Source organism: Lissotriton helveticus, chromosome 1_2 (assembly GCF_964261635.1).
Source record: "Lissotriton helveticus chromosome 1_2, aLisHel1.1, whole genome shotgun sequence".
Classification (NCBI taxonomy): Eukaryota; Metazoa; Chordata; class Amphibia; order Caudata; family Salamandridae; genus Lissotriton; species Lissotriton helveticus.
Genome location: NC_136058.1, coordinates 136,120,599 through 136,140,854, shown reverse-complemented (window position 1 = coordinate 136,140,854; position 20,256 = coordinate 136,120,599).

The window sequence follows — 20,256 nt, the reverse complement described above, 5'->3', positions numbered from 1 at the left end:
GTGTGCGGGGCTACCTGCTCTATCTCCCCAGCTTCTCCGGTGGAGGGGGCAGAGGAGCGACTTGCAGCCACTGACGCAGCCAGCTGGGCCAGGAGGGTGGCAGGTTTACTTTAATCCCTAGAGGTTGCTCCTCGAAAGTGACCAGCACCGACCTGTCTCCTCTGCTGGCAGGATCCCAGCTGTGGGAGACAAAGGGAATAAAAACGAACACGATACAGGGCTACTTGAAGCTCCCTAGACTTCGTCGCATGGCTTGTACGTGTGGCACCCTCCAGGTACCATACATTCATGAAAGTCTCAACTGTGCCTTTGGCAATGTCTAAATAGGAGGTGTCCAGGTAGCTGCACTGGTTCATGACAACATAACTGTGTATGAGGAAGATTAGAATGGGCATAGTGATGGCAGTGCTCTGCTTCCAGGGTACATGGACTTAACAAGCAGTATTTTCATATTAGGAGCTAAGAATAATGGGTGACTCTTCCCAAAGATAAAAGTCTAGTCTTCCTACATGCCGGTTGTTTTTAAAGAAGGACCGCCCAGTCCACTGCCAAGTTCTCTCTTTAGTAATATTTTAGGTGGAGGGGCTGCTAGGGTGGTTTGGGCGCAAAGCTGCTTTTTTTCATTATTAGTGCACTGTTGATGTCACACAAGTTTCACAGAGCCCTACTGCTGCACTGACTCAAGCCCTCTCTCCCCCTACTGAATGTTTCACCTCCTTGTCACTCAGTTTTGATTCATACTTCTACAAAAACTCTTGAGAATTGTTTTCGGTGTAATCTGCTTTCGCTTCCCATCAACTGTAAACCATCCCATGATCCACTTTTATACAAGTTGATTTCAAGTTCATTTAGTGGTACGTCTGTGGATACCTTGCACATGTGCAGTGGAGTTTTTTCACTGAGCATGCAAAATGCTCCTTCTTCATCACACACAGCTTACTGGTTGGTCATGGTGTCTGAGGTGCATGGAACTGGATCTGACCAGCAAAAGGTAGAGGGAGTTGGCCAGGGCTGGCATGAGGGGGGCCCCATCGCGGCTGGCCTGATTTTGAGACTTTTTCCCAGTCCTGCGTGACCAGATATCCACAGTGGGTGCTTTGTGCTTTTTGGCACTATTTTCACTGACATTTTTTTAATTGCATTTTTCCAGTTCAACTGATTGTATTTATTTCTTGAGTGGTGTTTTCACTTTAATAATTTCTGAAGTGTTGCACTAATACACATTGCCTCTAGGTTTAGCCTGTCTACTTTTTGCCAAGCTAGCAAGGGCTGGGCAAAGGTTAATTTGGGGTTTGAATGTGCCTCACCCTAAAAAGGATTGTGGTTGCTGTGTGAGTAGAGTTTCAGCCCCTCAACCAGTAACCCAATTTGTTTGTTACATTAAACAATGAATTGTCCATAAGAAAAAAAAACTTTTGCATGCTGCTTTATTTAATAATATAATTAGAGAAATAAGCTCATTAAGCATTCTTAATGGCCATGCTTTTTTAATTTTTTTTATTTTATGCAAGAAGAGTACAGATTGGTTGGCAGAAACAAAGACATACAACCGAAGTAGAAAAAAATAAAAATAAAAATAACAAGCATAACAAGAAATTACTTAGGGCAAAAGGTAATCACAAACAGATAATAACCAAACCGAGCCAATACAAAACAAACGGGCAAGATAAATGAAGTTAAAAAATGACATCAATATGACCACAGTCCACCCCTATTATTGCTTAAATCCAGTCAGTAATATGGGACCAAATTTTAGCACTAGTTGCACTCTTCCTCCTCCCCTTGGTCTTATAAATTGCTAATTCTAAATTATACATGGCTAATAATCTCGAACGCCTACACAAGAATGTCGGCGGGTCGGGACTGATCCAATCAGTAATACATGCCCTAACGACAGCCATACAAATAAACAAAAAAGATGCCACAGCTGCAGATCTTTCCTGTGCATGAATATCTGTACTGATCCCAATTAAAACCATTGCCCCTGAAATGCGAACGGGGGATCCTAATAATATGCCTAAGAATCTCTCAATTGAACAAAAAAGTTCCCATAACTTAGGACACTTGAAAACCATATGCACAGCATCTGCACCATATAGACCACACCTATTGCATTTTGTACCAGAAGAGGTCCCCCATTTTGAGATTTTGCTTGGAGTATAATATAAATCATATATAACCATGTAATGATCGGTGCGCATCCACCCTGTCATCAAAACTAGGTTTGCAAGCTGTATGGATTCACAAATATTAATATCCCCCTGCCCCAGCTTCTCCACCTATTGCTTTTGACATGCCTCTACATCATCTGGAAGTTTTTCCAATAATTGGGCATAAAATTGGCCAATAGGCGTTTTTTTCATCATTCTTTCAATGAACGAAATCCTCCCCCATGGATAAACCGCACCCAAGGTGAATTTATTAAAAAAACTACGAATTTGGAGATATTTCAAAAACTCATGTTTATCCAACCCAAATTTTGTTTGGAGGTCTCCAAATGCTGCCAACTGTCCATCTTCACACATATCCCCTAAACAATGCACTCCTTTTGAGTGCCATCTGTTAGATGTTTGATCGCAAAAAAATGTTGGAAGAAGACCCGGAGCAAAAAGAGGGGTATAAGCATTTAATTTACCAATGCCCACATGTCACTTGATCTGCTTCCAAACTGAATGCGCAGCAGTAAGAACTTTAAATTTAGTTTCTTGAAATAGCTAGGTTCTATTATTTTGACCAAGCATTCCCTGACCTCAACACCTAACCCAAGTTCATAAGTTGACGGAAGATGACAATGGTAGAATTTGGCTCTGTCTCCAACTACCCGGGGACTAATAAATGACAGCACTGCCCCCCAATAATATAACATGAAGTATGGCTTACCCCACCAACCACGATCTCGTGGGAATGCCATTTTCTTGTATGCCTATCCTTAGCTGACACAATTGTCGTTTCCTTAGCGTTGCGCACTGTTTCTGTTCCTTTTCCTCCAGATACCATACTGCCTTCATCATCCACCAGCGGGACCGAGCTTGCAAGACTTCGATTATCTGCCCAAGCACCATCTACACTCTCCAACTCCGAGGCATTTGATAGATCTGACATCAAATAAAATGTCCCATCAGCAGGGCTGCCGAGCCTGAGAGTGAAAGCCCCCCTCAGCGATGGAGCCAAGTCTTGCGGTTGCTTCCCTTACTCACGGGGTGCCCACTTCTGACGCCCAGCCCGAGGCCAGATGTCTGGAAATTGTGGGTAAAGAACCGTTGGAGTTCTCCTCCCATTCCACAACCTCCACCCAGGTCTTCAAAACCGACCTCAAAGTTCTCCTCCTCCAAAGACACCTCCAAAATTAATTCATGCCCTCTCTATCATCTGAAGGAAGACCTCCCTTTACTGAAAATTCTATTTTCCATGACTATGGAAGTGCCATCCCAGTGTGTTCTTGTGGTTTGAGTGTTTGCCATTTATTGCAGTAGTATCCTTGTACCTGTGTTTGGTACTCTTTTGTAGCATGCACACGTAACACAAGATAATGCACAAGTACACTCAGTGCCTGAAAAGTATGAAAATAAATGTTTAATTTCATACCCACAACTAAATAGACATAAAAAAAAATCAACTGCGCAAGTTTATCCGTCAATTAGTAAATCTAGGAGAAAAAAAAAATCTTACAATGCATTTAGCACTTTGAAACATGGACGGAATTTTAAGATGCCACTGTTCCCTTTAAAGCAATGATTGAAAACATCTAGGCAAATGCGAACAGAGTCCTGTAATTGGGTTGGAATGCAATGAGTACATCTTGTGGACCTTCCTACATGGCTTTTGCAGACTTTAATCATGAACAATTCCCTCATAAATAACATAAATTGGTATTCATAAATGTTCCAAAATAGAGTTCACTTGGGTAACCATGGACATCAACATTAATATTGATCTATCTTATGCCTGTACCAAATGTTACATGAACTTACTTCACACTGACAATCTTGGAAATCGGATCTCTCCTATGGTATTTCTGCAAAGACCACATATATCCGATTTTCCTTCACACCCTTCCCTTACCCTGTTCTGTCACTAGGTGATGTTTCACTTTTTTTCTCTTGTAACACACTGTTTGCTACCTCTAACATTTTGTTTGCTTTCGATACTTGCACAAGTGCCACCATTGCCTAAATAACGATTGTTCTTGTGTTTGAGTGGCCTCCATATATTGCAGTATTATACCTCTAATTGTACTTAGTACGCTTTTGTAACCTGCACACTTGTCACTTTTTCCTCCTGTAATGCTACGTTTGCTACCTCTTGTATGTTGTTTGCTCACAATTGTCACTTTTGCCTCATGTAACTTAAGGTTTTCTTTTGTAATTTTGTTCAATTGTAATGTTCTCCTCGTGTATCATTACTGTTCCTATTGTGAAGCGCTCTGACGCCTTCGGGTACAGTCCGCGCTATTTAAAAACGCATAAATAAATAAAAGAAATAAAATAAACCTGCTGCTCCAGCTCTCCACTTACCTCATTCGTCGCTCCTGGGTCTCTATGGCAGGAGGGGTGGTTGGGTCGAACTTCGATTAACGAATCACTTCTGCAGCAGCCAGATTCCTCACAAGAGCATAGCGGTGAAGCGTGTGACGCGCCACTGCTACGTTCTCAATGGGAGGGCTGGCCAAAATGTCACCCCAGGGCCATTATTGGTAGCGCTAGCGTGTTACAAGATTGACGGCCCTGGAGGCTGATTCAGACCAACAACAATCAAGCACCTACAAACGCGGGACCGACTGTTGCCAATTCAGGTGCTCTGCTTTGTATTTTCAAACTGGGCCGTCACCGTGGCACTAGAGGTCCGTTGCCGCTGCCTGCGGCAGCTTTTATAACTTACTTGGGGAAACTGTTTCCCAAATAAGTTATAAAGGCCGCAATGGGCCACCAGTGCCGCGGCCACCCCAAAAATCGTGCCGCCTGGGACGGCCCGCCTCCCCGCCCCCCCTAGCTACGCAGGTGGGTACCTTTTAGGGATCTCTCACTGAGAGGCCGAGGGGCATATTATCAACGGCGTGTTAGCGGCGTAATAGCAACACTTAGCTCACAGGCGATGAAGAAACCAGCGATAGACGGTGATTCATCATTAGCGTGTGAAATCAAGCAATGATTTCACAGCGCTAATGAAAAGCTTATTAATATGGGAGTGTGGACTTAGGATCCGGCGATAACTGCGGTTAGCGTGACTTTTAATTTCGCTTTGGAAGACCGGGGCTGCCTTGTTGTGTTAGTGCCCTCTGTCATGTTGTATTTTTTAAGGAAGGCCTACTTTGCATCTCATCGCTGGCATGAGATGCATTACAAAATCGGCTGCTAACATGGGCTAATGCATGTTAGCAATGCCTTGTAAATAGGGCGATAAAAATATTGCCGCTTTAGCGGCAAAAAGTGCTGCTAAAGCAGGGATACTGCCCTTGATAATATGCTCCCTGGAGTTCAGGATATGCTCACTTTGCCCAGCTATGCCATGTTGTTTACTAAGTACTAAGGGGCAGATTTATGTTAACTGGCGCATCCCCAGGGATGCGCCAGTTAACGTGCGCCACAGTGCGCCACAGCTCCGCCACCCACGGTGCGCCGCATTTACAATGCGGCGCACCAAGGGGCAAAAACTGCACAGATGCGTGACGCATCTGTGCCGTAAAGGCGGCGCATTGCTGGAGTTGCGCGCAAGCGCGACGCAACTCCAGCAAGGCTCGGGGGTGCCCTATCTGACCAATGCTGCATCAAGACCTACGCCTGCTTCAAGCAGGCGCAGGCTTTTGACGCAGCATTGGCCTGAAAGTGACTGAGTGAAATCTTATAGATTTCACTCAGCCACTTTTGCGAGGCGCACCTGCCCCGGAACGCCCACCCTGCGCCGGAACGCCCACAAGCGGCGCAGGGCTTTACAACGTGACGCATCTGCCTAGATGCGTCACGTTGTAAATAGTTCATAGGGATGCGCCACGTTTACGCCACCTTGCGTGACGCAACAGCGGCGTAAACGTGGCGCAAGGGCCTCATAAATCTGCCCCGAAGGGACAGATTTACAAGCCACTTGCCCCACTTTTGCGTCACCTTTCCAATGTTAAAAGTGACGCAAAATTGGCGCATGAGGCTTGTAAATCTGCCCCTAAGTGCATGGTGATGGGCAATAACAGTCACTATAGGCATTTTTCTGTGATGGCCCCTTAATCGGAGTGCATTGTTTTATGGATATTGCTCCAGATCAGATCCATATCGTTCTGCAAAGGATGTGGGGACAAAAAAAGCTCCCTCGTCCACCTGCAATGTCTTTATTATTTGAAATGGATTAGCGAATCGGTGAAGGATCCACAAATTAAGAGATATCTCTATAATGTCACACTTTGATGTCTGCTCGACATCTTTTGGTAATGTTAATTTCTAAAGAAATACATCAAACCCAGCAAAGGCACGCCTCTCAATAAAGTTCTAGTTTCATGGCGACTTTGGTGCAATAGGGATCTGAATGAAATTTGAAATGATGAAATGATGAATCTTTGCCACTTTCGCTATTTGATTGGATAGTTTCATGCTAATTTGTCAAATGGAGTTAAAGTTATCAGCAAAGCAAAATTACTTTTTTCAATGGAAACTCAGCCCTAGCCATAACTAAGGAGTCAATATCGCTAGCTTTTATGTTAACTGCAAAGTCATCTTTTGTGGTATCTTAGCGTATTTGCTAAATTGGCATTTAGCTGCAAAATTGTCTGGGAAAACCATAACACGTTTTACTGTGATAGTGTATCATATATTTACTTAAACGTATAGTGATACGAAATAATTATTGTATTGTGGAGGATAAAAGAACTCTTCCTTTCTGTACAATGGATAACTTGAATTGCACCACAAAGTATGTAGTAAGCCGCACAATTCCCAATAACATTCATAATTTGTGTTTGCCTGCAAGCGTGTCCTATAATTATTGGAACTGATACTGTTCACTTTTATTGCATAAGTACTTTCCCCGAAATTGTTACTCAAGTCAAGACAGGATCACTGACGTGACTGCAATATAGCAGACCTCCCACATTACAATAGGTACAACAGGACACTGGTGAATGAAGCTCATTGTTACAAATCTCTTTCATCATCAAATAACAGAAACACTGCTGTCTGCAATAAATAATCTAGTGTTCAGCAGCACCAGAGCTGAAAAAATATGAAAAAGTTCAAAGTAAAGTTGGAGTAAAGCAAATACCCTTAAAAGTGTTCTAGCATCCTCTTTGTAAATACGAGGAGATTCACTCATTACTTTATGCTTTTCATGCAGTTCGGCTAATTCTTATTTTTAATCTTCATTGTTTCTAAGGCAACCACTTTTAAAACTGAATACATTAAAACACAATTTAAATAAAACAGACACTATGACATTGCAGCATCACACAGTCTTGCTCCACGTCTTTAATTTTAAATTAAAATAAATATTTCCTCAATGCAACTGAAAGATCAAGAAACCTAATTTGTCCAGAAAGATAACCGCATCCTTCCTGGGAGTATACATTATATTTAAAAAATATTGTATGCAAATGTAACTTCCTTCCTGATAAGAATAAGGAGCTAATTATAAAAATAAGACTGCGGTGACTCTTAAGTGAGAGTATGGGGGTAATTACATCAAACGCCGGGATATTTTAAGGCCAAACTGTGAGCTATCCTGTTACACTGATCAGGTTTTTACTAAACAAAGAACAATACCCCTCACCCATACAAGGTGACACGCTTCATCATAGGGCATAGAGCTCATTATGAACTCCTTTAGAAACTGATTGGTGGATTATGTTGATGTGTGAAGGTTGTCTATGAAAAGGTTTAAATTGGCATTAGTGCAGGACTTTGTATGTTTATTTAGGCTTGTCCTACATACCAGGTTAATTGAGAATAATGGAGTGCAGAGGTATGCAATTACTTGTGTTCATTCCTCTCTATCGTCCATTTGCCAACATGTTTCAGCCCTGTACCTGTACTAAATGTAGCCCTGGCCATTCTTCTGGACCTGTTGCAGACTCTCCAAAGCTCACCTAAGTGTTTCTTTCTCAGTGTGAAGAGGAAAGAGTATGACAAAACTTGTCTCTAATTGGCAATAATGGTTATATGCAGGTCTGCCAAACAAATTTAAATGTGTGCAATCATTTACTTAAATGCACTAACATGGTCATAAAGTAGCAACTACCAAAATGCTAAAGAAATCACAATCTCAAATGATTTTACTATACTGACAAACATGACAATCTGTGTCACCTAAATCTCGGCTAACTACATGATTTTGAGTAGCTGCTGAGGACCGGATGAGATAACACCTAGGCCCACTCCATGCAATATGGTGTAGGGTCTTTTATTTAAATCAATATCATATGTTATGTTGTCACGGAATAAACCTGTTTTTTTGGTGGAGTCTAGGTAGCGCATACGCTGCTCTATGAGGCATGCTGTATTCAAGTTTGGACTTGAAGCTCCGCCCACTCTCCGCCCATATTTTTCATTGACTTGTGTCATTGTCCTTTGTAAATGCTGGCTCCTGATTCGTTAAAAGGCGTGTTAGTCCCTCCTTAGTACCGCATTGTCTTCATTTGTAACCTCCCATGAGGATTGGCACTTTTACTTCTGTTGTTACACTGTATATCTTATTCAGTCTGTAAGCACTATTTTCTTTAATGAGTTTCTCCTACTGCAGTCATGAAATGCTTTCCGGCAACATTCAGCGTACCATGCGTTCTTTCACTTTTCAAGCAGCCTGGGACAATGGCGGCCACTTCTTTTATATGAAATTGGTCTCACATTTACAAGATCTTGAGTAATTACATTGTAAATGACAATGCCTTTTATTTATGTGTTAATTATCAAAACAGATCAATAAAATGCATTGTTATTTACAATGCCAATAGCTTAAACTCTCGCAAATGCAAGATCTAATGCATTGCAAATGCTTGTTTCATTTGAAGTAGAACTCTCTAATTCTTAACTTAAATACAATTTGATAAGGTTATTTATAACCATCCGTGTCAATGTACATGTTTAGTCTATGTTTAAGTAATGCTCCATTAAATTGTGGAATATAAAGAGCGACAGTATTTTCTTGTATCTGTACTCATATGGAGACAATTTTAAGAGTAACAATAACTGAAAATCTTGGTGATCTTAAAATATTACAGTTGAGACACCTGTTAGGGTCATGCTCTCTGACCAGTTCTTTACCTCTGTTCAAAATGGACGAATGTGGAGTATGACAACACCTATGAACATTGGTGGTCTAATAATATGATTATATTTCAGGCCCTTATAAATACAGAGCAAGAAGTACAAATTTCCGAAAGCCTCATCTTATGAGCGTGGCTGATTGTAATGTGGCCCATCACAAGACTATCTGTTGCAAAAGTTGCTGAATCATTGATTTTGTCAAAAATGTCAGAGTGGGGTGGCTGTAATACAAATCATGTCCTCTGGTTAGTGAAGAATGATTCTGAATGCAATAAATAAACATGTAAAAAGGACTCAAAATTCTTTAAGATTCAGGTTGCCATATATTGACACAGCTATGTAAGGGCATCAAGGTGACTAGTAGAGGAATACATGGGCGCCTCTAACCTAGAGACACTTGTCTGCAATTTCACTTGTGGTCCCTTCCTCCTCATCTATATTGGTGTTCCATCTCTGTGGGAAACCAAATCTGTTCCTCTTGTCTCAGATTAAGATAGATATGCTGTTGGACCACGTGCAGCTGAAAAGGGCTTTGGGTGAATGCATGCCCAGAAGCACCACATCACTATGTCAGTTGCCTGTGATGTCACTTTATACCTTAGGATTGTATGATTTCACAAAGTTGATTGACATCATCGGCCATATTGAAGAGGTCACTAATGCACAAAGCTTGTATGTTCAGATAAGAAGAGCTTTATCTTAGGACAGCTGCCTCTACAAATTCCCAGAGAGCTTTTAAGAATTTAAGTTACCAATTAAATGACATCTCGGGTTGTTCTCTGGTAACAGTGTGTATATGATTGAAACATATTGTGTCTGAATTCTATTAGCCATATTAAAAGAGTGTGATCAGCCCGGTAATTCATGATTAGAACTCAGAAGTGATTAATTAATTTACTCCAAAGCATTACTTTTTTTAATGATACGACTGCAAGGGATGAAAATTATCACCGTAACTAAAGAAATTATGTGTCTGAATGGCCAATCAATTTGTATGTTGATATCAGCGATACCCTACTACCTAAGTGGTAGTTAGTTTTTTTCTGAAGATTATTTCTTATTGCAATGAGTATCACAAGGGTACATAAAGAACGTGTCAGCTCATAAATTCATGACTTCAAGTTTCAAGAGAGAAACCCCTGTTTTTTCAAATACACGCATGTTGTGTGAGTAAATGGAGAACACATACTTGGTATAATATCTCATTTATGTCCCTGTGATAAAAAGTGTGTGTAAGCCTTTTTTATCCTAAATAATAGATCAATCCTATATCTCCTTAAACAGAGGTCTGTTTGATATATGAGGTGTTGCAACTCCTTCATTTTTCTAGACTTGTCCACTTGAAATCTTCCACAGTGTATGACTGCTCCAGAAAATGTGTCACTATTAGTTTGGTTCTCCTTGTGCCCCTACTAATGCTGGACTTGTGTTCCAATATTCTAGTTCTGATTTTTATAGTTGTCATGACCACATGGACATTCCAACAGGTAAACTATGTTCTCGCTATTGCAACTGGTAAATATTTTCCACTGCCATGGTGTTTTGACTCAGTCCTAATTGTATTGTGGTAGTTGGTTCAGTCTGTGTACATGTAAAAATGTAATTATGGAATAAAGTCTGTTTCAAGCTTTAAGATTCCTCCAAAGTTTCTCTTTATCAACCTAATCGAACACTGACATGAAATAATAATTTTCAGAACTTGATGTACAACACCTATATAAAATTAATCAGTCTAAAACAGCATTCCGCCTGTTCTTCTACAGTGTCAATCAACCATTCCTAGAAGTCTGACGATGAGATATAAACGTCAATGGCTTCAGCCCAGCAGCTGAGAATGAATGCAAAATCTCTTGGTTTCACCTAATGATAAGATTTCTCCACCTAGGAACACACCACCAGAAAAACAGAGACATTATAGTATCAGCTCTTCAACATGAAATTAGTGAAAGCATTACTAGCTAACATTGACTTCAGATCAACAGTGCAAGCATTGGTCTTTTCCTATCTTGATGGTTGCAACACTATGAACATTGGCATTTTCAACTCAACCTTGCCACCTGTACACTCTGTACAAGCAATGCAGGGGACTGTGACGGGGACTTGTTTCAAACTAAGTTACACAAACATAGACATGGGATGTGGGGGGAGCCTTTAATATGGTCATTAGATGTGGTAGAATATCCTGCCAATATTATGTTACGAAAGCATAAAAAAAGTGACGGATGGAATGCTTGAATTAATCTCAGTCTCTGGTATGCTGTAGTGTGTTACCTTAACTGGCACAGGTTTGCCCAGGCATGGGTCCCGAGTACCATGTGTCACTGGAACCAAGCTATACCTGGCAGATAAACCATAACTAGTGTGAAACTGGTTATGGGTTGCTTGTGTACTGGTTCAGGGAGGATCTGACCTGGCAGTGTGGTCTAGACTGCTTGCATTGGAGCGGGGTCAATTCTGATTTGCATATGGCAAGGCCCAAACTGAGGTGGCATGTTGTGCAAAACAATGATGGATTGGGATTGAGCCTCGAGTAGTTACCAATGGCTGAGATTAATACAACCATTTTGTACATCACCTTTAGTATGTCATCCTAAGTGGGACGGGTATACTCAGATGTGGGTCACATGCACACTGCATCACTGGAACCAAGCTATGCTTGGCTGATGAGCCCTAACTAGGGTGAAACCAGTCTTGAGTTGCTTGTGTTCTGGTTCAGGGAGGAACTGGTCTGGCAGTTCAGTCTTGACTGTGTCCACTGGAGCAGGGTTAAGGTATTGTGGTATACTTATATAGCGCAGCCTGTCACCACCAAGGGCATCCTGGCGCTTTTGACCCATGATCTTAAGGCTGATTTGCATTTGGCTGGGTCCAGATTAAGATGCATGTTGTGCAAAATAACAATGGATTGGGATGCGGCCGGAGTAATTACAAGTGGCTGGGATTAATTAAAGCATTCCATCCATAACATTTTCATGGTTTGTGTGTCACCCTACGTTGGACAGGTATGAGCAAAACTATATCTGGTGATGAGCCTTAACTAGGTTGAAACTAGCCCTGGATTGCTTTTGTTCTGGATCAGGGAGGACCTGGCCTGACAGTTTTTCTCTGGACTGTTCCCATTGTGGAAGGGTCAAGACTGTTTTGCATAAGGCTGGGGTGGCATGTAGTGCATAATAACAATGAATTGGGATGCATAGCATAGTATCAGTGTCTGAGATTAATTCAAGCATTCCAGCCATAACTTTTTGAATATTTTAAAATTATGTTACAGCTACACTATATCGATAAGTTATTCATAATTTGAAAGGGAGACACAAAAAATCTGCCAAACATTTTGTGGACAAATACAACACCAATGAGTTGGATTAGGAACTGACCTGCAGGATTAGCAATACAGAAATTGAATTTCTAGATGTACATATTAGAGCTGAGGGAGACGTATTACAAACCAGCTTATACCACAAGCCTTCAGCACGCAAGTATATTGCACTCTGACAGCAGTAGTCTTAAATGGAGTCTTCAATATGGAGAATTGGTAAGTGTATGCAGAAAGTGCAGCACTGATCAACTGTTTTTTTGAGAAAACTCAGAATGGGATGTTAGAGAGATTCACAGAATGTGGCTAGCCCAAAAGAGTACTTAGGCAGGCAATTGGGACAGTTAAATTACAATGTAGACTAAGACTGTCCGTAAAGCATGAGCTAAGTAGGATGAACAAATATGTATTATTTTGTATTACAACACACAGTCTAGAGAGATCAAGCAGATGATTCACTGGAATTGGAAGACCCTTCACAAATAAGGCACATTATGCTTTATATTAGGCAAATGTACAAAAGGTGAACATCCAAGACGGATGTTTTGATGACAGGTTTTTTGAGTGAGTTTAAACAAATGCTCCAATGGGATTTATCAAATGTAGCATATGCCAAGCATGCAAGAAAGGCACTAGCATTCTGTAAAATGATGTACCTGGTATTAAAGAATGTAGGGAAATTGATACAATTCTTACTTGTACCACTCCATATGGGGTTTATTTTTATTTTTTATTTTGAAAGTTTTATATAGCGCGAACAAGATCTTCGCAGATATCAGAGCGCTTTACAGAGGAGGGGAGCATATATACATAGATACATCAATAGTGTTAAAAGTACAGTGAGGTGATATGATAAACAATCAAGTACGACAATTTCAAAGTCGAACAAAAATGCAAAGGGTTCGAACAAGTAGTACAGATCAGTATCGAGTCTTTGAAGTTGATCCCCAGTAGTGGTTCAAGTGTATTTAGCCATGAGGATCGCTTTTACTTCTTTCTTGAAAAGTATGGTAGATGGGATGAGCCTGGTTTCAGGGGGGAGTGAGTTCCAAATCCTGGGAGCCATTCCTGAGAAAGAGCGTTTATACGTTTTTTCCTTGCGGAATCTTTTAGGCTTTAGCAAAAGATTGTTTGTGCCTCTAGTGTTTCTGGAGCCTCCAGAAATCGTCAGCTTCTGAGCGTGGTATCTAGGTGAGCTCAGGTGGACAGCCTTGTGCGTCAAACAAGCAATTTTCAGGTGTATTCTGGCTTCAAAAGGCAGCCAGTTCAGGGATTTGAAGTCAGGGGAAATGTGTGAGTGTTTTTTTGATCCAGTGATAAGTCTAGCTGCAGCGTTTAAAGAGGCTCTTATGGGTGCCGTAGTAGCTAGGGGGAGACCGCAGAGGGCGGTGCTGCCATATTCTATTCGAGGTATGACTAGTGATTGTACAGCAGTTTGGAAGTCTTTGGCTGGCAGGAAGGGTTTAAGTTTCCTAAGGGTGTTGATTTGGTAGTTCGCTCCCTTAGTTGCTTTGTTGATGTGTTCCTGCATGCTGAGATTGGTGTCAAGTGTTATGCCCAAAGATTTCGCTGAGTCCACGATGGTGGGTTGAACATTGAGTGCCGTTAGGTGTTTAAGCCACATTTGTGCGGTAGTGATCTTTGCGGGAGGTGAAATCAGAAGGAAATCTGTTTTAAGGGCATTGAGTTTGAGATGATTAGCGGCCAGCCAGGATTGGATGCTTCTGATCGTTGAGTTCAAGAGCGTGATGTCTTTGGGTGATTGTAGTTTGAGATAAAGTTGGGTGTCATCAGCATACATGTGGAAGTGTACATTGGATTCTTGTAGCAAGGTGGTGAGAGGTTCCATAACTAGGTTGAACAAAGTTGGGGATAGGGAGGATCCTTGTGGTACGCCTAGCGATGCAGGTCTTGGCGCGGACATCAAGTTGTTGCTCTTGAATTTCTGCGACCTGTTATGCAGAAAGGACGTGAACCATTTGAGCACAGTTCCAGATAGGCCCATTCTTGTGTTTAATAGTTCGAGTAAATTCTCATGTTTGACGGTGTCAAATGCGGAGGAGAGATCAAGGAGGATGAGGAGGCAGGTATCGTTATGATCTAGGATTTGAAGGGCGTCGTCAATTATGTGAGTCATAGCAGTTTCAGTACTGTGATTTGCTCGGAAGCCTGATTGATGAGAGTTGAGGAGATCAAACTGAGTAATGTGTTTAGTCAATTGTATTTGTGTGCATTTTTCCAGCAGTTTGGCAAGAGTCGGAATGTTGGTAATGGGACGGTAGTTGTTTAGGTCAGAGGGGTCGGCTGTAGGTTTCTTTAGCAAGGGTGTGACTTGTCCAACTTTGAGGGAGTCGGGAATGGTTCCTTGTTGAAGTGAGCTGTTAATGATTTTAGTCCAGAGTGGAAGGAGCGACGGGGTAAGGACTTTAACAGCGTTAGCAGGAAGGGGGTCCGTGAGGTGATTGGATGGTTTCAGAGTGCTGAGCAGTCTGCCAATTTCTTCTTCCGTGTAGGTGACAAAGGTTGACCAAGTGGCATTGTTTTTTGGTTTAGTGGGTGCTATGCAGTGGGTTTTGGGATAGAGGCTTGCGTCCATGAGGAGATCATTCTTTATGTTGTCAGTTTTTTGGTTAAAGAAAGAGGCGAAGTCTTCGCAGGAGGGAGCTTCGCACATAGTGTTGAGAGGTTGGGGTTGTTCTTTGGATTGTGTTCGGATAAGCTCAAACAGCTTTCTCGGACAATTTTTGGCTTGGTCGAGCTGATGGCTGAAGAAGTCTGATTTTGAGCGTTTTATTTTCCTGAAGTAGGCATTTCTCTTTTTCCTCAGGGTTTTTAGGTTCAGTGCAGAGGGAGCTGATCTCCAGGTGCGCTCTGCCATTCGCATGGCGCGTCTATCGTCATTGAGACTCCCGTCGTACCAGGGATTGGAAATTTTTGCGGAGGCTTTTTTTAGCTGCAAGGATGCGACTTCATTAATTATTGAGGTCATAGTGTTAAGATAGTGATCAGTCAAGGATTGGACGTCCTTAACGCCAGTAGGAGGAAGCAGTAAGTTGCAGCTGTTGGGGGGCAGAGAGTTTGAGTTTAGTTTTTTCATGTCTCTTTTCCAGACTTTGGGCCTGGCGGATTGAACAGGGTTAAATTTAACTTTTTCATTGATGAAGAATGTGATAATATGATGGTCTGACCAGTCACAGGGTTGGATAGATTCGAGTTGGATAGAGGCCTCTTTGGAGATGATAAGGTCGAGGGTAGAGCCTTTCTCGTGTGTCGGACTGTTGCAAATTTGAGTGAGGTCAAGGGCGTTAAGGAAATTCCTCAGACCTTTTACCACCGCATCATTATGATCGTTCCAGTGGAGGTTGAAGTCACCAAGGTATATTTGTGTGAGTTGTCACCCGGAGTTGGTTGAGATCATATCCATGATTTGTTGGGAGAAGGTAAGGTTGTCGCCGGGTGGATGGTAAACGCCGTGAAGAGTGCAGATCGGTTTGCCCTCACTGATAATATCGAGGCAGATGTATTCACAGGAGGTTGGGGAGGGTAAGGAAGGGGAAGTTACTTTCAAGACAGAGAGGTTGCTCCTGTATATACATGCGATTCCGCCACCTTTTTTATTGCCAGACCTGTCAAGTCTGGTGATGTGGTAGTTGGGGGGAACCAGAATGTCCATTATAGGTGTAGAAGATTCTGTTAGCCATGTTTCAGTCATGATGATTAAGTCAAGATCCAATTTTAGGATGAGATCGGCGATAGCGGAGGAGTGTCTAGCGGCTGATCTGCAGTTGAGGAGAGTGCATTTGAGACGGGGTGTGTCGAGGGTGGAAGGGGGTTCTAGAGCGAGGGGGACTTTACTCAGGTTACTATGGATAGCGATTCTCTTGTTCAGTGTGGGGGGTCTAAGGGGTTTGGAGTGAATCGTAGGAATGGCAGTGAGAGTGTCGGGTGTGTTGCTATGGGGAGCTGAGTCGTAGGAGCGGAGGAGGGTGATTGTGTCGAGGTCCGAGAGAGGGTTGCAGGAGCGATGGGGGCGGTTTTCGCGGTTGTGAACAGGGATTGAGGTCCAGTGCGGTGGGAGTCGAGTGCGAGAGTTCGCCGCCCGGGTGGAGGACCAGTTGGGAGGGGAGGTGATGGTGGAGGCGCGTGAGGGGTGTCTGGGGTGTGTGCTGAGTGATTGTTTGATGATGTGAATGTCTTGTTTGATCTGGTGGAGGGTGTTGGGTGAGGGGTGACTGGAGTGTGATAGACAGAGTAGTTGTTGTTTGATGATGTGCATGTCTTCTTTGAGCTGGAGGAGGGAGGCCGTAATGTAGTCCAGTGTGGGAAATGTGTTGGAGGTGGGGATGGGAGAGTCGGGCGTGGATGACATAGGGGAGAGGTTGGTGGTGTGGATGAGAGTATTGGTGGTAGGCGGAGAGTGCAGGGTGGAGGATGGGCGTTTATTAGTGGTGAAGGGGGTGGAGGTTGGGTAGTGGGGGGTGAGACTGGGGGGGGAAGTGGGATTGTAGATGGTTCTTTTTTGAGGGGGTGTAGTTGAGTTGATGGAGGTGGTGTGATCTGTGTGATTAGTTAATGGGTGGAAGTGGGGGCTGAGAATGGGGGGGGGATAAAGGGTGGGGTTTGCCTTTGTGTGTGTCGGTCTGATGCTGATCTAGGTTAGGCGGGTTGTGGGTGGGAGCTGTGGTATCAGGGGTGAGAGGAACGGGGATAAGGGCTGGTGTGTAGGGGGAAGGGGTGAGGTGGTTGGTGTATGAGGGAGAGAGATCTATGTCTGTGCTTGAGGGGTGTGGGGTAGCTATGGTAGGTGGGTGTATGACTAAGGTGCCGGGAGTGAAGGAGAGGTGCATGTCGTTTTGGGTGGGAGCTGTGGTATCAGGGGTGAGAGGAAAGGGGATGGGGGCTGGTGTGTGGGGGGAAGGGGTGAGGTGGTTGGTGTAAGAGGGGGAGTGATCTATGTCTGTGCTTGAGGGGAGTGGGGTAGCTACAGAAGGTGGGTGAATGACTAGGGTGTCGGGAGTAAAGGAGAGGTGCATGTCGTTTTGTGGCTGGGATAGGTTAGAATGAGTGTGGTTTGAGGCTGTGGTGTCAGGGGTGACAGGAATGGGTGTGGTATGAGAGGAGGACAAGGTGAGGTTGGTGGGGGGGGAGGGGGTGCCGCTGGAATGTGTGGGTGAGGGATCTATGTCTGTAAATGAGGAGTGCGAGGTAGCTACATTAGGTGGGTGAATGTCTAATGTGCCGGGGGTGGAGGAAAGGTGCGTGTCGTTTTGGGGTTGAGCTAGGTTAGAAGGGTTGTGATTGGGGGCTGTGAATTCAAGGGTGATAGGCCTGAGGGTGCTATGAGTGGGGGTCCGGTGATTGGCGAGGTGTTGTTTGAACGTGGGGAACAGGTTGTCTAGTAGTTCCAGGTTCTTATCTGTGGATTGAATTAGGATAATTCCGTTATTGTATATAGTGATGGTGGTTCTGCCCGGGAAGAGTTGGGATGGTGTGATGGAGAGTTTTAGGCCATGCGCGAAATTCCTGGAGGTGGAGACGGTGAGTAAGGTGAGGAACGCTTTTCTCCATTGGGCTCTGCGTGTGGTGTGGAAGATGATATCAATGTTCAGTGAACCATTGACTGGTGAGAAGTAGGTGTCTGTAAAGGGAGTTTCAGGGTGGGACCTCAGGAAGTTGTGTTTAAAGCGTTTAGCGGCTTTTTTAGTGAGTGAGGGTGGGTAGTTAAGTCTATGTGTGTGCTTGCCGACGGGTTCCATGATGGGAGGACAGTCTAGGTAGGTGTAGTAGGGAGGGTGCACTGTCATAAACAGTTGCGTGGGCCAAAAGTGACACTAGTGGGTGCACAATAATGCTATATGCAGAGTACAGATGCAGACAATAATAGTGAGATAATGGGAAGTGACACTAGTGAGCTGCCAAGGTATTTGAGGTAGTAATCGGTGCATACAAGACTAACACTTGAGATGGGTGCGAGTTGCACAAGTGTGTAGGGTGCACAATAAAGATATAAGGGAGCAGAATACTGATGAGGACTGTAAGTTACATGGAGCAGGGGTGACACCAATGAGCAGCTAACAAATATGAGGTAGTAATCAGTGTATAAGGGAGGGAACAATGTAATGAGTGCAGGTTACATCAGTGACAAGTCTATGTGCGATATTCGTCAGTGCATTTTAAGAATAGGAGTGAATTCGATGTAGGTTATAAACAAGTGCAGAACAAGTAGAAATATAATACTGACAAAATACTGGAATAAAATAACTGTGCAGAACATAGAACTATCTAAATCGAAGGTGACAATAGTGAGTAGTCAAAAAATGTAAGGTACAGGAGTGACAGAATACAGTTGCACACACAAATTATATGAAACAACAAGTGGCATTAGTGAGCAGCAAAAGAAACATATATGAGGTAGCAAACGGTGCATTACCGGTGATGATAAAGTGGGACGTGCAAGATACAATTAGGAATATACAATATAATACCACTGTAAAAGGCAATAATATATGGGTAGCAATAGGTGCAGAAAAAGTGAAATGTGCTGGTTACAATTGGGAATATATTAATATTAGAGGTAGCAATCTGCGCAATACATATGTTCAAAATATAGGTAGAAGTATAATACTACAATAATAGGCAGACATTCTTTCACACTAGTCTAAAATACTAAAGTCCAATAGAGACTAGTCAAAAATGGCCCCCAGATAGTTCAGATCGAGACAGTAGTCCTCTGTTTGTTGCTGTTGCTTCGATAGCAGGGGAGAGCAGCTTCCCTTCGCAACCATGCAGGCAGGGGGAGATAGAGATATTAGTCCTCTGTCTGCTGCTATTACTTTGAGCACAGGGGATGGGATTACACTTTCTGTTTAAGCAGGCAGAGCTCAAGGCTAGCTGGGAGGAATTCTTATCTCTGTGTGGGGGAGTTAAGCTGATGGGCCTCGTGGGCAACAGAGGTAGGGGGGATTTATTGCTACAGTTTTATGGCCCCAGCCATTTTGAACAAAGGAGTTAGTTTTTAAAAAAGAGAGCAGGCGGGTGGGAGAAGTAAATACCTTAAGTTTCTGTGTGCCTGTTAGTTTTGCCTGTAGAGTTATACAGGAGCAATGCTTTAGACCATGATGTTGATGATCCCTTCCGCTTCGTAGATGTGTAACTTCACTCACTCCTATAAAAAAGTTCTTTTTGTTTGTTGAGCTGTGCTCTCGCGGGTCCGCTGCTCGAGAATGTGATACCCCTGGGTTTGCTAGCAACCAGCGTCCCAGGCCCCTCTCAGCCCTCCAGACCGTTAGGATTCCTCTGCTGCGGAGCGGGCGAGAGAGGGGGGGGGGGGGTTGCGTTGTCGTGTCCCGGTGCTGCTATCTGTGTCCTCTGTTGCCTTCAGGAAGGGGTCCCTGCTTCAGGTCGTAAGTGGGGGAGGGGTCCGGTGTCCTTTTCGTTGTGCAGAGCGGGACTCGAATAATACGCTCTGCGTATAATGTCACTGCAGCCCCGAGTGCCAGACTCGTCAATGTAGTAGCGGGCAGCTGGGGGGCAGTAGGCGGCAGCGATGGGCTGCGAGGTGAGGGCCAGGACAGCAGCGCCGATGTCCACTGTACTTTTCGTTGTGCAGAGCGGGACAACCGCTCTGCATATAATGTCACCACACTCCGGTGCAAGAGAGGGGGAGGGGGTGAGCTTCCGAACCGGTAGTCGCCTTCAGAA